The sequence below is a fragment of the Vulpes vulpes genome, chromosome 15, assembly GCF_048418805.1.
Source record: "Vulpes vulpes isolate BD-2025 chromosome 15, VulVul3, whole genome shotgun sequence".
In the NCBI taxonomy this organism is placed as follows: Eukaryota; Metazoa; Chordata; class Mammalia; order Carnivora; family Canidae; genus Vulpes; species Vulpes vulpes.
Genome location: NC_132794.1, coordinates 110,846,972 through 110,863,942, shown reverse-complemented (window position 1 = coordinate 110,863,942; position 16,971 = coordinate 110,846,972). Strand labels below are relative to the sequence as shown.

Here is a 16,971-nt window from a genome sequence, read left to right as displayed (position 1 = left end):
GTCGGGGTCTCTTTCAGCAGGGACAGGCTGGCTGGCCTCTGTCTCAGGTGTCCCCCAGTGGGAACTCACGGATGACATGGAGCCTGGCTCATCAGTCCTCTGCTTGGCCGTTTAAAGTTAGTGACTCGAATTTTTACACCTGAAATTATAAACTTTCCGGTAAATACCCCGCCCTCTTCAGCTGTTACCAGGCCATAGGCCCTGCCCACTGCGTGTTTGAGTTTCTCCTTCTGTACTGGTTGACTTTGACAGTGACATCACAGCATGAGGCGTCGGGCACCAGGTGACTTGCCAGGGGACCTTGGGTCCCCCTGGCAGCAGCTTCCTGAGGCCTAGACCCAGTAACTTGTGCCATGTTACATGGTTCACACAGTCTCCGCCCTTTGTCATCCATTCCAGGGACGAGATTGAACCTTACTAGACTCCTGCGTCACCTGGTTGTACGTATGGTCTGTGTGGCATTGATTTGTATGGTTGCCGAGCTGGTGGGATTTGGTTGTGACCCCAGTTCTTCCTGCATTTGGGAGTTTTAAGGGATGTGGGCAGTCACATGAGATTTCGGCTTGTGGGGAGTTTGTGGGGTGAAACTCAGCCTGGGAGCCCTCGAGGGAGAGGCCTCTGGGGCACGATGCTGAGCTGGATGTCAGTGCAGGGACGGGCCGCCTCCCCACCTCTGAGAGGCAGAGTCCCCACCCTGACTGGTCGTGTCCCACTTATGCCTGACTGCAGCTTAGCCCAGAAAGGGGCTTGCTCGAACCTGTTTGGATACTTTCTTCCTAGCTTGGATTATCTCCCTGCTAATGCTTTCTTTGTGGGCTTGAGGCCCAAAATCAAACCTACCATTCTAGGATAAAAATGATCCTGTTTTAATCACTTGTATTTGTTTTTTTTTTAATTCAAAATGGAACACTTTGCAGTTATTCACAAGGTCTTATTTTTATTTTATTTATTTTTTAAAGATTGTATTTATTTATTTGTGAGACACACATGCACACACAGAGAGAGACAGAGACAGAGAGAGAGAGACAGAGACACAGGCAGAAGGAGAAGCAGACCTCATGCAGGGAGCCTGATGTGGGACTCAATCCCGGGTCCCCAGGATCAGGCCCTGAGCTGAAAACGGCGCTAAACGGTGGAGCCACCCGGGCTGCCCATTATTTTTAAAAGAACTGTTTCCTTGGTCTTTCTGGCTCTGTGTGTGTGTGTGTGTGTGTGTGTGTGTGTGCGCGCGCACGTGCGCTTGTGTGTGTTTAAGGCTATCAAAGCATTGATAAGAAATTTTTTTTTTTTTATAAGAGCACAGCAGTTCTTTTTAAACTGACTTAGAAGACATGAAAATGTATGTGTTTTGATCTTCTTTCTCTGGATTAGAATACGAAGGATCAGTTGTTGCAACAGACAGTAAGCAAAGTAATTCATTTCTGATGCATTTTGGCAAACCAGCCTCCTAGAAGAGGCCAGAATGAAACACGGAGCCGAGGGAGACAGACCAGACCAGAGACCTACCTGACGTATCAGCAAAACACAGACCCAAAGAGCAGGAATAATAACAGGAATGGGAGTAATAGTAATGGTGAGGGTAAGCGTGATTGGGGTGGCTGCTGTCTATTCAAGCACTTAGGGGGTGCCAGGCTCCTTCCCCATCACTGTCCGTGGATTATCCACCCTCCCTGCAGTTTGCTTAGTCTAGACGTCCTCATCATCATCCCCAGTTCTCAGATGGGGCACTCAGGTGGGCTTGGGGTCAGGCCTTGGAGCCAGAATAAGAGCCCCAGCTGGTGGGATGACCCCCGTGTTTGTAGCCACCACCCCACTCCTGAGCGGTTGGCATGTGGAACCCCTCCCCCATGGAGACCCCTCTCTCCCCGCACCCCGGCTCTGCCTGTGACCCCGCAAGCAGGTGAGACCTGGAGACAGTGACTCCAGAGTGAGCCGGATGCTCATTTTTTGTTTCCATTGTTTCAATAACTCAGGCAAATGTTGGGGGAGCTTTGACACGAAGTATCTGGATCGCTGCTTCTATTTTAGGTGTTTAGACGCAACTTTTCATGCAATTTGAAAATCCAGCTCTACTTGGGGAATTTGGATATTTACCTATCTCTAACTTTGTTTCCTCAAATTCCTGATTCCTTAGGCTTCCAGTTAAGAGCTTAATTGCCCCCAACATAACATCCTCCAACTCCCCTGCTCATCAGACTTGAAAGTCAGTTCAGGTTTTGGGCAGATTGACGTCTCCTTGTGAAATGAGAGCTTGAAACTGGGTGATCTCCCAGGTGTGTGGTTCTGTTCTGGAGGCTTCCATACCCAACGGGATGGCAGGGGTTAGGAGGGCAGGACAGACGCCGGCTCTCTTCTGCCTCCCTCCTCAAGGCCTAACCCTGGTGACGAAGCAGGTGGGTCTGAACGAGATGCCACAGTTTCATTGATGTGAATGGAAATTACTGGCCAGAAAATATCCATGAAAGATAGGTATGTAAGAGCTTCATGCTACCTTTGAACAATGTTCTTATTTTCTTCTTTGAAATCCCCTGAGAGGATTTTAAGGAGGATGGAAGCATGCTGCTCGCAGGAGTCCTGGCGCATTACCGCATCCTCCGGCATGAGTGCAGAATGTGGCGTCTGGAGGCTGCTGTCGCGTCGCCCAGGCTGGGGGCCTGCATGCCCGGCGATGCTCTGAGGCCAGCCGGTTACTCTGGGATTTGCAGACAGCTCCTCTGCTCCATCTGCAAAGCCCGTTTGTGGCGGGGGGCTGGTCAGACCCCAGGAAGGGTGGGGGCGGATGGGGCCAGAGCAGGAGCCCGAAGCTGAGGTGTGTACCGACGCAGGTTCTGTGGCCAGAAGGCCCCGCAGGGTCCCCAGGGAGGTGGCCAGCCGTCCAGGCAGGGGTGCCACCCTGACCAAGCCGAAACGGCTCCATCTCTTTTCCAGATTGTGTTCAGTGAATGCTTTTGGCCACTTCTAGCATCTTGGGGATTTGTTCCCAATCGTTCACTTCTGCTTCAGGTTTTACAACTGCAGAAAGGGTGTGAAAACCTCAGAAACACTGAGTCGGCCACGGACAGTCCAGCCGGGTCATAACTGTCATCAGAAAGTGAAAGTCATCCCGGTGGAGGAACATTTAGAAAAAAGATGAGCCCCCATCGCTGTGTGACAGCGTCAAGGCGTTTCTTCCGGCCGGCGTGGGAGGGGAGCGTGGGGAGGGCCTGGGAACAGACGCAGAAGCCGGGCCAGACGTGTCCTGGTGGCAGTGGTGCAAGAGCGCCCGGGGTTCGAGCCCCGGTTTGTGTGAACTGGGGGGGGCCGGGAAGCGACTGGGCCACGCTGGCCACCCTGCCCGCCCCAGCCCCGAGCCCTGCGGCGGACTCCCCCCACCCGTGGACCCCAGGAAATCCCTCGAATTAATTAAATCGAGGCACGCATTGGATTATAGGGGGAATTGGTGTTTTCTCCCTCCTGAAGTAGAGAAGTGGGGACAGGAGCAGGTGGGCCGCAGAAGGAGAAGAGAGAGAGAGCAAAGAGGGCAGGGAGAGGCAATTTGGGTTTTTGGTGCACTCTCCGAACTTGGCGTCTTTGAAATGTTTCCAGAGCCTTTACAGGAAGGAAACGAAAACGATCCGAAGGGCGGAGGGGTTTTCATTTCCCTTTTGTTTGGGACTCAGTCCTGGGGTTTGTGGCATCGAGTGCCGAGAAGTGGGGGCGTCCCAGTGGGTTCGGAAACATGCTTGAGACGGGGCAGGGGGTGTCATCAGAGCTGAAGATGGGTAAACACAGAACGGAAGAAGCAAACCTCTGGCCGCAGATAAGAATCCTATAATTTATGAAGACATAGCATTTTGTGTCTTCTTAAGTACGAAAGCTAATTTAGAAGAGGGGTGACATTGGCGGGAATGAGGTGCTGTCACTGGCCCCTGCACACCTGGGGCGGTGGGGGGGGCCCTCGCAGGGGTCAGGACCCCGGGGCCAGCACATGGCCCCATGCCGGAAGCTGGTGCGGGCCCTGGAGACACCAGGAAGTGGGTTTTTGGTGACGGAAGGATTAATCCTAGAGACGCAGGATTTCAGCATGGCAGGATTTTAAGTTCTCTTTTAAATACCACCCCCCCCCCTCCGCATTTATTGGGAATTCTGTTTGCAACGTGCTGTATTTTTATATGTGTTGTTGCCTGCCTCCTGCCTGCCCTTCTGATTTTCTCCCTTTACGAAGAGGTGGTAAGTGTGAATAGAAGAGATACTCTTGCTGCCGTGGAGCTCACAGGACAGTGGTCAGGGCGGGGGCCAGTCCAGGAAACACACACAGAGATGGGAAGGGTTGGACAGATGAGTGTGGGGTCCGACTTGGTCTGGGGCTTGGGGTTGGGGCCCTTGGCTGACATCAGAAGGGTGACAGGAGTTCATGGGCCAAGCAGGCCGGTGGTGTTGGAGAAGATGGCAGATGGCCAGGGAATGGGGGGGGGGGCAGAGGGATGGATGGTAGTGAGGCAGAGGGGGCATCCAGGGCCTCTGTTTCTCCTTTAACCTTCCTGGAGTACGGCAGGAGAGTAGATGTCCTCAGCCCGGCGGCTCAGAGATGAGGTGGCCCACCCAAAGTCAGACGGTGGGTGCAGTGCTTCGGGATCTGCTGGGGACTCTGGGCTGCAGGTGCCCCCAAGCTTCCGTGTTCCTGCTCCGCTCACCACACACTCCTGTCTAAGTCCAGTGCTCGGTTTTTGCTCCCACAGCCTCTACCGGGCCTTTGGAGGGATGAGGGAGGCAGCACGTACGCACTTGGGTTATGTCGAGAGAAATTCTTACTGCCTGTGAGCCGACTTTGGGTCTCCACAACTGTACACTCTAGCCAAATATTTATTTTGCAGAAACAGAGACCAGAGCAGTTCTTGATAGGAAGTCAGCCGCAAGGACTTTTTTAAAAATCCAAAAAAAAAAATTTTTTTTTAAGAGTTGAGACCTTTTTTTTTTTTTGAGCTCTGTGCACATAAGTCCCGACCTTCATAATGATGTCTGAAGGCTTTCCAGATCTTTATGAAAAAGATTCCACTCTTCTGTGGTTAATTTGAAGAGGTTGCTTTGTTTACGCAGAACGGAGGATCTTGCAGCTCAGCTGTCTGATTTCATGTGCTCTGTAGCTGCTCCTAGTCCTCCACTCTCCTATCCCTACCTGTGCTGAGAAAGAGGCTTTGTCTCCTGGGCTTGCACCCCGCCCCCCCTTCATCCTCGAGACGGGCAGAGATGTGGCTTGAGAGAAACGGAGGTATTCTTGGAGAACGTAACCTTTCCTATAAAACTTACCAAATGTTCACCTCTCCGGCTTCAAGTATGGAAACTCAGGCTTTTTGGGAAGTATGGGCCACTAAACACTTCGAGTGTCTCCACTTAATGGAGAAGGGAACTCCTTTGCCGTCGCCTGGGCATATCCACGGTCAGTGTCTGGGATCGTCTCGTCTATAAATAACACTTGCTTGACCTGTTTCTTTTACAGAGTTGTGACTGTGGATGCCAGAGTTGAGTGAGGTTATCAGACACTGAGCCTGTTTTCTAAAATGTGTAAAGGAGGCTTCGAAACCACCACTGGTAACTTCATTCCTCTGGTGGGTTCTCTCCTTCCATCCACGAAGCAGCGCTTGGCTCCGGGTGTCCTGGTGGCATTGGCATCTTCGTCCCCACGTCCTCACCACCGAGGGCTTCCTCCACTGGCCTATTTCCGTTTCTCCAGACCTGGCCCATTTGAAGCCTCTGCGGCTTTCCTCCTTCCTGCCTCGCAGCCAGACTTGGCTGGGTCTTCATACAGCGGGTGGGCAGCCCTCCTGCAGAGCTGAGACCCTCGCAGCAGTGGTGGGAGGGGGAGAAGGAGGAGACGTGAGGATGGAGGTCCACTTGCCGGTTCTCAGTGCTCGGCGCCAGCGGCCAGCATCCAAGCATCTCGAGTGGATCATCCCACTTGATGCCTGTGGCTCTGCGGCAGGTGTAGCCTGGTCTCCATTTTGCAGATGAGCAGATGGGCACACAGTGACCAGATGGGCATGTGTGTGCGTTCACATACTTCTCACTTTGGTTTTCTGTCTTTTTTCTCTGCCACCACATTCCTCCTTCCACGAGAGCAACATGCCCGTTCTGTGCCCGTGTACCCATCTGATGCTTGATCCCGGATCGTCAGCGTCAGAGCCTCATTTGGCATCAGTGAACAGCACAAGGTGTCCTCCAGGGGCCTCTTGTGCTCAGGGCCCCTTGGTGCCCTTTTGAGCAGTGGGTGCATGTGGTTATCAATGAGCACGCCCTCCAGGGTTTCCGTAGCAGTGGCAGGGAAGGCAGGGCGCACTCCCAGGCACAGCATTCCTAGTGAAACGGGAATGGGATTTTTTTAAAATGATAGTTGAATGTTACGGTACGTCCGGTGGGAAGATGCTATCAATGCAAAAGCAACTTGAGAACTAAGGGGATGAAGTGAGGCTTCCATGTCATGTTTGTACTTTGCACAAAGCCCTTTAGTGCCGCCAAACCCTGTCTTGAGGGGTGTTGTGGCCTCGGTGCCACCCCCTCAGCCCCAGCCACCTGAGCCGGGGACTGGGACAAGAGTGCACTCATTTCTCACAGAAGGGGAAACTGAGGCTCAGAGATGAGCGCTCCTGTCCTGGGGGCCTTGACCCTGTCCACTGCCCACTTATGCTGTTTTATTCAATATCTATTACTGCTACTTCACCTTTACTGTCTTTGTGGTGATGAAAGGGATACTTGCCCTGTGTAAGTGGACTCGGAAGTCAGATGGAGAAGTGTAAGTGGAGAGCATATCCCTCCGGCTGCCACCTCCACGGCTGGCGTGTGCGCCCGTGGGCACCCCCTCCCCTGCCCTACATGGGCAGTTTGGGCTTCAGCTTGTGTTTAAATCCAGCTCTGCGTCTTACGAGCTGTGTGATTTAGGACAAGAGGCTCCACTGCTCAGAGTGTCTGTTTTCTTACCTGCAGAAGGGGGCAATTGCAGAATGAGACAGTACCTTTAGCTTGACCTCATCTTCGAGGTGGACAGGAGGCAGCCCGGTACCTGGCGCAGAACAGGTGCTGGGTTCCTGTGGGTTCTCCACCCGCTGCCCTACAGCAAATTCACCTCCAGCACCCACTGGGGCAAGCTGCAATTCTGATGGGCACATTTTGTGTCATTTAGTGACAGATCTGAGCTTAACTTCACTTAAGAACAATGTTGGTAATGTTTGAAATGTTTGAATATTTGAACATGGAAGCTTCAAATTGTCTTGTAGCTTCCTGCAGCCCTTGGCGCACTTCCCGCGCCCCTGGAGCACTGGCATACCTACCCACATACCTGGGGGCTGGAGCACCTCCCCATGCCACTGGGGGGCCGGCATGGCCCCCGATATTCCTGGAGGCTGGTGCATCTCCCCATACCCCTAGGGGGGTTGGCATAGCCCCTGATGTTCCTGGGGGCTGGTGCACCTGCCCATACCCCTAGGGGGGTTGGCATAGCCCCTGATGTTCCTGGCAGCTGGTGCACCTGCCCACACCCTTGGGGGGCTGGCATAGCCCCCAATATTCCTGGGGGCTGGTGCATCTCCCCATGCCCCAGGGGGGGTTGGCATAGCCCCCGATATTCCTGGGGGCTGGTGCACCTGCCCATGCCCCTGGGGGGCCAACATAGCCTCCGATATTCTTGGGGGCTGGTGCACCTGCCCACTCCCCTGGGGGGCGTTGGCATAGGTCCCGATATTCCTGGGGGCTGGTGCACCTGCCCACGCCCCTGGGGTCTCTACACCCAAGCTGGGTTGGTGCTGGAGTGGTCCTTGCCTCTTGCCACACCTAGTAAAGGCCAGGCCTGTGGGCAGACAGTGAATGTCCTTTGTCTGCAGACAGCAACCTGGAGAAATCTCACTTCACCTTGTTCTAAAACCCTCCTGCGAACGTTGAGATTCAGTCATATTGTTCACTCTTGCCATCAAAAAGAAATAAATTCTGAAGAAGTGTTTTCAGGAGGTTCTTCTTATTCAAGGGTTAACCAGATTCTTATTTTGCTTATCTTTGGAAATAAAACAATGTTTAAAACTATTCAGATCAGCAAAGCCATCTGGTGGGGAGTACGCAGCTGCTCCCCATTCAATTGTGCTGCCCTTAATTTATTCATTGAAGGGTGCCGCTGTACATCTGCAAGATCATTATTCGCACTTGGTTCTGAGCATGTGAGCTATGTGTCTATGCAAGACCTCTCTTCTTCTCCCGAACTGAAGGACATCTGGGTTGGGCTTCCTCTGCTCTTCCACGGCCTTCCACTCTTCCTGAATTCCTGTCCAAGCAGGTGGGAGGGTTCTGGGGACTCTGCGTGGGGAGAGCCACCCTGCTCCTTATGGCCCTGAGATGTCATCTCTGTGCCTTATCCTGGGAGCTGCTGCTGCTTTGTATTCATTTTCCTGTTTGTGTTAGGGGAACATCGTTGAAAGGCAACTAGAATCTGCCTCTCTTCTTCGCAGTTTCACTGCACAAGAGCTATAATAACCCCATCGACCCACATCGTGTCCCTTTTTCCTGGCAGTTAAGGTTTGTCGTGGCAGGTGTTGGAAACCCTGAAAGCGTGCAAAAAGAATCGTAACAGAATATATCACATACCTGGGTTCCTGAGATCACTGGACTGTTGTGATGTGTCTGCTTCGGGAAGAAGATGTTGAGGGGTCTGAGTGGTGCCAGGGTTTGCATCCAGTCATGCAGCTGGTTAAGGGGCATGGCAGGTGCTCCGCCCAGGCCTACTGATTCCCAGGATCCCCAGCTCTCTCTCATAGAGAGACTCTATGACTCTCTGAGTCATAAAGAGGAGGATGGGTAGGACATCAAATTCTCTGAGCCACAATTTTCCCATCTGAAGTGGAAATGCTAATTGTGCTGTCCTCTTTAGATTGTCATGATGCGTAAACAAGATAATCCCCAAAGTCCCAGCCTGGTGTCTGGGCATAAGGAAGCCCTAATAAATTTTAGCTTTTGTCACTTTTATCGTTGTCATAAGTGGCCAAAGCCCCGTTCTGGATTATCTGCTGGAAGTTTACCTCTTTACTCAGTAATTAAAAAAAAAAAAGATGTAGTGAGTACCACCTGGTGCCAGGCACAGTAGATATTGAAGCTTGTGTGGGAGATCTAGTGCCTGCACTGATTTGAATTCAGGGCTGAGTGTCACCAACCCTGCCATTGTAGAGCTTACAGGGAGAGTCACGGAACTGCAGCAGCACCTCTTGCTGCCCCGGGAGCCTCAACTTCTGAGTGGGTTTCTCCCAGAGCCGCTGTCTTCCATGGTGGTGTGCTACGGGACAGAGCTCACGGCTTTGCAGCCAAACAGGCCTGCAGTTGCATTTTGGTTCTCTGGGTATGTGTTCACCCCAGCTGTGCCTCAGTCTCCCACATGTAACACGGGGGTCCCAGTGCTGACCCCAGAAAGTTGCCATCCAGAGGGGAACTCAGAGGGGAACTCCTCACAACAGGGACCCTGATCCCACCAGGGATCTCTGGGTGGCACCTGGGTAGCTCAGCTGGTTGAGGTCTGACTTGTGATTTTGGTTCAGGTCATGATCTCAGGGTTTTGAGATCGAGTTCCGTATTGGGTTCTGCTCTCAGCACAGAATCTGCCTGAAATTTTCTCCTGCCTCTGCTCCTCCCCACATCCCCCTTCAGAAAAACAAAAAAAAAAGGGACCTCACATGGTACTCTTGTCCTCTGGGGTCCCCGAAAACCACATTTTGAGGTATACATCCCAGTCTGCACAAAGGGTGATATTGAATTTTGAATGCCTTAAAACAGACTGAACGTTGCTTCCTTGAAATGCTTTCCCTTTATGTGACGGCTGTTGCTTCTTGCCAAGAGCCATTAGGTGGGCAGGCTTCGCAGCAGATTGTGAAAGCTCGTCTCTGGTAGGTTCTACCTTAATAGAAAACCACCATCAGTAGATCTGGAAGCTTGAGTGGAAAATCTAGTACCTCAATCTAGGATGGATTTGCATTACCCCTGGGAGTAATAAAATGAGCGATAAGAAAGAGTTTTCCCCCCAATTGGTTTCAGAAAAAGACCTTTAGTGTCTTGTGCACATAGATGTCATCGTGTGCCAGCTGTGGCAGGAGCATCCTGAAGCCTCCTGTCCACCCTTCCCTCCTGCTGGGGACACCTCATCGTGCTGCACCTGGCGCAGAGACGGTGTCTGGCTGTGTTCCCTGCATGTATTGGGCAGTTGCACAGGTTGCTGGGGCACATTAACCCTCTTGGAGAGCCACCAGCTCAGAGGGGGCTCGGAGTGTCCCCGCCACCCCCGCCGCCTTCAACCACCAGAGATCCCTGGTGGGATCAGGGTCCCTGTTGTGAGGACGCCTCTCAGCTCTGCGAGCCGGTGCTGGCTCTTCGGGGTCTGCAGAGTCAGGGCCTGGTGCGCTTTGGGGGCTATGTGTAAGTCTGTGTAATTCTGACGGTGGACGTTTTTCTGGAGCCTCTGGAGACTTTGTTCTGGAGTTAAGATGGAATATTCCAGAAGGCCTGGGCTTTCATATTTGTAGCTTCGGCAAATGCAGTGGGTGCTTGATAAACATGTGCTTTAAAGGTGTTGTGAGCTAAGGAGAAGACACTTTTGTGTCTTTGGGGCTAATTGTGCAGCTTTTTTTTTTTTTTTTTGCCTAGCGTGAAGGAGGTATGCACCAGCCTTTCAGCGCTTGCTGCAAGACCGCTGGCTTCTTAGCAGCCTTAGAAGACATAGCAAGTGAAGACAGTGGGTTGGTATCAGGGAAACATTCACTTCAAATCAGACTCCCGTGAGCGTTCAGGCTGAAGGAGGTAGTGCCAGCTCCAGGTTTTACCTACAAGGAAACAGGCCCAGAGGTGCCGTGACTTGCCCTGGGGTGACCAGCCAGGTTCCCACTGGGAAATATCAGCTCAGGGGCCATGTGCAATAGTTTGCTGCCTCGTTGGGAAGGTGCTGCTTTTGAGGCTACAAAGTTTAAAAGCACAGTCTGAGAAGCCACCACCTCAGTCGTATAGGTTCCAGGGTTTTCTCTTTGATGCATAAGAAGGTGCAGGGGGCTTCTTCTGCCTCCCCCACATGGGGTCCTATCCATTCCTCCCTGCTCTCTTAGCTCCAGCCTTCTGTTAACGGACCAGCCCCCATCTCTGTCCCCTGCCCCACACTTGGCACCAGGCCAGCCTCTGTCAACTTTGTCACTGTCCTGGTGCCCGTCACACTTTGCAGCTGGGGCAGATGCACCTGCATGATGAGTCTGTATTGAGACAGTTTAAGACTCAGTGCCCTGGGCTGACAAAGTGATTGGAGGAGGTACCTGCCTTTCGCCCCACATCTGCCTCCCACATATCCAGGACCCCCTATCCTGTATCTCTGTGCAAATCTGTTCTTTAGAAGAGAATTTCCGAAGGGAGGCAAGGGGCTAGAAGGAACTTCCAGACTGTTCTGAGAGCCAGGCCAGGGTGATGGGGGGTGGGTGGGTGAGGATGGGCTCCTCAGGTTGGGTTGAGGAGGTGTGGGCCTGGGCAGGTGGATAGGGATCAGGGTGTTGGATCTCTGTAATGAGATGCTCACCCTTGGGGGTGTACAGGACCATATTGGGCCTCAGTTTCCTCGTCTGTGAAATGTGGGCCTAGTAGAATGGGTACCCGCAGGTTTGATTCCCTGGAGCCTGTCCCGTTGTTGACCTGCACCCTGACTCCTCACCATCATTTTTGAGGTGTTCCAGGTTTGTCATAGCATGAAGGACTTTATGGTAGAAGTCCCCAGGAATCCTCCATGAGTTCCTTTCTGCTCTTAAACCTCCCATTTGCAAAGAGGCGGCTTGCTTAGCCCAGACCTTTAGACCTCTGCGGATGGGCTCATATCTGGAGCACTGACGCTCCATGTTAAGCACTGAAGCAGATTATGGATGGATGATTATTCTGAAGGTGCTGGGCTTTTCCCAAGTTGCACCCACTGCTGTCTCAGGCTTTCCAGGGCTCCCCACCCTGGTTATCGGGGCACCGAGTGATCACAGTCAGCAATGCTCACTGGCATCTTATTTCTGCTGTAAAACTTGGCTCTTCTTTCTTCTGTGTGCCTGCCTCTCACCACCACCTGTCTCTTCTCATTCATTACTTCAAATCAGCTGCAGACAGGAAAATTGGACACCTGTGCCTAGAAGTATGTATACCTTGAAAGCAAGTAGGCCTGGAGTGAGGGCCTGAGGGCTTCTATAAGAATGCAAAGGACACCTGTCATATATTGAGGCTTGCTAGGTGCCAGATGCCGGAGGAAGCATTTTATGTATATTATCTTATTTCTTCCTCACATCCATTCTAGGCGACACAGATGGTTTTATTCCCATTTTACAGATGAGAAATAAAATCACAGAATGGTCAGGTTAGTTAGTTGTCTGAGATCATAAAGCTGGGAGAGAGTGCAGTTGGATCGAAATGCAGGTCTGCCTGACTCCAAAGCCTGTAACACTTGGTTTGGATTGCTCAGAAGACATTTTTTGCTACATCCCAACTTTGTGCAGAGTTGCAGTTGCAGAGCATCGGGCCTCTTACACAAGATACAAAGGAGGAGCTGCATCATGTGGAGGTCTGATCACAGAGGAAATACCTGTTTCTTATGGATGTATTTTATAGGACGAAAGAATAGTTTGGAATATATTTTCTATACCCTAAGGCATGGGAAGTAGTCCTTGTTATTAACAGCTGTGTTGATGATGAACTTACTATACAGTCAAATATGCTTTAAAAATAATTTTTTACGAACTGCCTGTGTTTCAGATGACACACGCTTTGGGCCCATCAGGAAGACCCTGCAGGTTGCAGTGTGAAAACCCCTGTTTTAGACAAAGCACGGATGAGGTGTCTCCGTTATCAGGAAAGGTAAAATCTGTCAAGGACGTCCTAAGGACTAGGCTATAGGACGGGCTTGCTCAAGGAAGCACAGAACGCATAGTGGCTCCAGAGCGAGGCAGGGAGGAAGGGGTCTTTAACAGGAAGTGGGGAGAATGGGGTCAGTTGTCCAGATAACAAAGCATAACAGCTGCGGTTGTCATAAACACGCATTTTTCCAGAAAGTAACCTAGTGCGTGACATTTGGGCAGTTATGTCTTGTTCGAGAGCAGCTGCCATCTGGGTTTCTAGCACTGTTTTGGCATATCTGCTTGTGGCATTAGCCAATGGGTTCTATTAGGCAAAAGCATTGATTCAGTTGATTTACTGGGTCTTTGGATGAATTGCTTTGGCCTGAATCGCTCATGATTCACTTTACTCCTGTAAACCCATTTTTTGGAACTTGTAAAATTATACCAGTTTAACTTAGTAATACCTAGTGTTTATATCCATAAGCTTTTATCACATATCCAACCCCCCCAAGCACTGCCAGGCCACCATGTTCTTCCCATGGTGACGGCAAAGGTGCAGAGGGTAGGTGAGTATGTGGGACGGGTCTTAAGGCCTAGGCTTGGGACTGGCACGTGGTCACTTCTCCCTCATTCTGTTGGCCAAAGCAAGTCTCTCACTCAAGCCAAAGGGAGAAGCTGCAAAGTTATTCATGTGACCAAAAGTAGAATATGGGGCAAGGTAATAAACTGGAACCAATAGTGAGATCTCTACCAAGAATAGTAATTAACTGCTTGCTTACCAAACACCTCTTGTGGGCCTGGACTATATCCATATTTAAAAGAGCTAACATTTGTTTGGCACTTCCTATGGGCAGCTCTTTGAAGGACTTTATGTGAATTGACCACTTCGTGCTCACAGCATGGGTCCTGTGAGCATTCCCCATTTACATCCAGGGAAAACAGGAGAGGACTATAATGACTTGGCCAATGTCAAAGCCAGGTTCTGGCTTTGGCACCCAAGCTCCAATGCTATATGTGATTTATTACCATCAAGGATTTCTTTTGAGAACACAGAGGCCCAGATCACTTGAGTGACTTGCCTGAAGTCACCAGACGGACATCGCGTTGGTATCCTGGCCCGCAGGACCGCTGACTGGCTTCCTTCTACTGTGCTGTGGCCAGTGAGGGATAATCGGGGGTCTTGGCTTTGTTCTGTTGACTGACTGCATTGTGATCAAAAGCGTAAAACTCCAGGTACGAGGTTGAAGCTGATAATCTGTTGTTTGTACGGGACTCTCCAGGCTTGCTGCTTCTCAGTCTCAGAGACAATCTTATGATGTCTTTGAGCTAAATATGAAAAATGTTCCTTCTTGTAGTTGTTGATGAATATTCCTTGAAGAAATGTATTTCCATATACATAGCCCAAAGAGAAATGTCAGCAGTGAGACATGCTAATCAGGAGAAAGCCTTGTGTTTTAGTAAAGGTTACTTAAGACCCATCAAATTTTTTTCCCTTAAAACATGCAAGTAAAATAATGTAATTAGCTATTTTTTCCCTCTCTCCTCCCAGAGGGCAGATGTAAATGGTCTACCTAAATGAAGCTATTTATTTAAATCCGTCCAGATTTCTTTTGAAGTTTTGTACATCTTTCTTTTGCTCTATCAGCTCATAGCTACAATAATTTAATAAGTTTCTCCTAGGGTGAAATTGGATGCCCTTTATCGATCTTACACTGAGGGGGCATTCAATTACTTACTCTAAAGTGGTATTTCTGGGTCTCTCAATTACAATTTTGTTATAAATGGCTTGCTAATGATGCTTGGGGTGCATAGGTTAATAGGGGGCATCCTAGCCAGGGCTGGGTAATTGAACGCTTTCTATTTTGGGACCAGTCATCTGATCTCACAGGGGGGTACGGGTTCCCACACTCACTGTCTGCCTCCATAGGGCGCAGCACTGAGCCCAGGCTGGGAAGCGATCTCACTGAAATGTATACCTGAGTACTTTGGTTTAGTAGCTGCATGGGAGCGCCAAGGGTCCTCGCTTATCTGAGGACTGGCACCAAAATGTGGACATTCCAGACAGGTAAAGTGCAAGGGACATGCGTCACTTTATATTTTAAGGAAGAACCACCTAAGTGTTAGGTTTCTGCGTGACTGTTCTCAGGGTGATTTGTGGCGGATGGAAAAGGCCAATTCACGAGTATAACGGCAGTCCCTTTTCCCTTCAATACAGTCACAGTAATTCGATTTTTCTTCACTGGGTTATGCTAGTTAATAGTAATACGTATTGTAAAGATCCTTTCGAGAGAACACGTGGCAAGCATCCTTTTTTGCACTTGAACAAATCTCAGCCCTGACTCTTGCCTCCCGGGCCCTACAGGATCTGGCTCCTGCTTCCTCTCTCATCTGGTTCCTACCCCTCACCTGCCCCAAAGCCCAGGGTTCTACCTTCCTGGTGGTCCCCCATGGCTTTGATCCCCAGCTTCTCCCCTTCATGGGGTCTTTGTTTCTCCCGATCCCCACATGGATGGCTTCCTTCTTGTCATTCAGGTGGCCCCTCCCAACTAGTCTTCCCTGGACATCCTGCTGCTGGACCCCTTTTCTTCTGGACTGCAAGTCTCACCTGGGGGTGGAGTTCAGTGCACAGAACAGCCCCTGATGCAAAGAGTTATCTGGCCCTAGTGCTGCCTTGGAGAATGCCTGTTGTCATGGTTTCATTGTATTCTTTGTATTTTCTTCGTACCCTTTATCGTTGTCTGGGATGATCTTACACCTTTGTCATGTTTATTGTCTGTTGCCCTGTAGCCCCTCACTCCTGGTGGGATGTAAGCTCCAGGTGGGGAAAAGCCTCCCTGTCCTGGTCACTTCTGTACCACTCCCGTCCGGTCAGACAAGGTTTGGGCTGGGAGCCTCAAAGCTCCAGGCTCTGCACTTACAGGGCCCCAGCCACGAGTGGTATATAGTCATAGGACTTTTTTTTTTCATTGACATCAAGGGGTATCTTATATACTAAAAACCAGTCGTATGTTTTGGTAAAACTTGTAAATGTAAGATAGTTTTATGTTTTTTCTCAAAGAGGGTCCCCCTGATGTTTCCTCATGCCAGCAAACTCCAACTCTCCAGACACCAGCTGGGTGTCCAACAATTCAGTTCAGTTCATAGTAACTACCTGGAGCTCGCACAGACCCCATAAGTTAAGGGCTCGGGCCCCCAAGACTGCCCCCACGTTAGACGCCAGTTGCAAGTACTGGGTCCCTAGGCTATGCAACTTCTAACAATTTGGCTACAAATTCTCTCCTTAGGTCTGATAATTCAGCTAGAACAAGGCAGAAAATTCAGGAAAATGCCTTCTTTACTATGACCAGTTTGTTGTAAAGGATACTTACTGCTCAGGAATAGCCAGATGGAAGACGTGCATGGGGCAAGATATGGGGGGATGGGCGTGGAGCTTCCATGCCTTCCTCTCTGGGCGAGCCACCTCCCAGCACCTCCACATGTTCACCAACTAGAAAGCTCTCGGAATCCTGTCATTTTGGGGTTTTTATGGCGGTTCCATGACATAGGCGTGATGAATAAATCATTGGCCCTTGGTGATGAACTCACTTGCCTCCCTGGAGGTTGGGTATGTGGGGCTGTAAGTCCCAACCTCTGTCTAACCAAGGTTTGTGCTTTCTGGCCACCAGCCCCAAGCTGAAGCTCTCAGGGGTGCTGCCCAGAGTCACAGCATAAATTCCACTGTGGTCGAATGGGGGCTTGTTATGAATAACAAAAAAGATGTTCCTCTCACCCTTTCACTTAGGAGATTCCAAGGGTTTTAGGAGCTATTTGCCAGCAACTGGGGACAGAGACCACATGTTTATTTTTTATTCTGTTACTCCCCATCTTCTATTGGTTTAGGGCCCTCAGGTCCACTGCATCTGCAGCACTGGCTGGTCCGCACTTGCTCTTCAGAAAAGATCTGCTGAGCACAAGAACAAACGAATGTGTCATCACCCCAGTTCTCTGCTCCCCAATTTATGTTTAAGAAGCAAGACTGGAAGAGGCCTAGCTGGAGTGTGCAGCCACCCCAAGGGTACAAATGCTTGGGCTCGCCAAATCCCGGAGCCTCCCGTTAAGACTGTCAGCTTCCCCAACTACCCAGATCTGTTCA

At 50.6% G+C, this 16,971-nt stretch overlaps 1 protein-coding gene across 15 annotated transcripts in view; it reads left to right on the top strand.

The window, feature by feature from the left end:
- The window catches only part of CHST15 (carbohydrate sulfotransferase 15), a 74,419-nt gene that overhangs the window by 22,227 nt on the left and 35,221 nt on the right, over positions 1-16,971 (top strand). For 7 of the 15 annotated variants that reach the window (XM_072740342.1, XM_072740340.1, XM_026010700.2 and 4 more), the window contains one exon: positions 12,757-12,858. The exons of 7 other annotated variants lie outside the window; for them this stretch is intronic. The gene's annotated coding sequence lies outside the window, so the exon portion shown is untranslated. Of the gene's footprint in view, positions 1-12,756; positions 12,859-14,766; positions 14,905-16,971 lie in introns of those variants that run through there. One more of the 15 variants, XM_072740350.1, reaches the window with a different exon arrangement.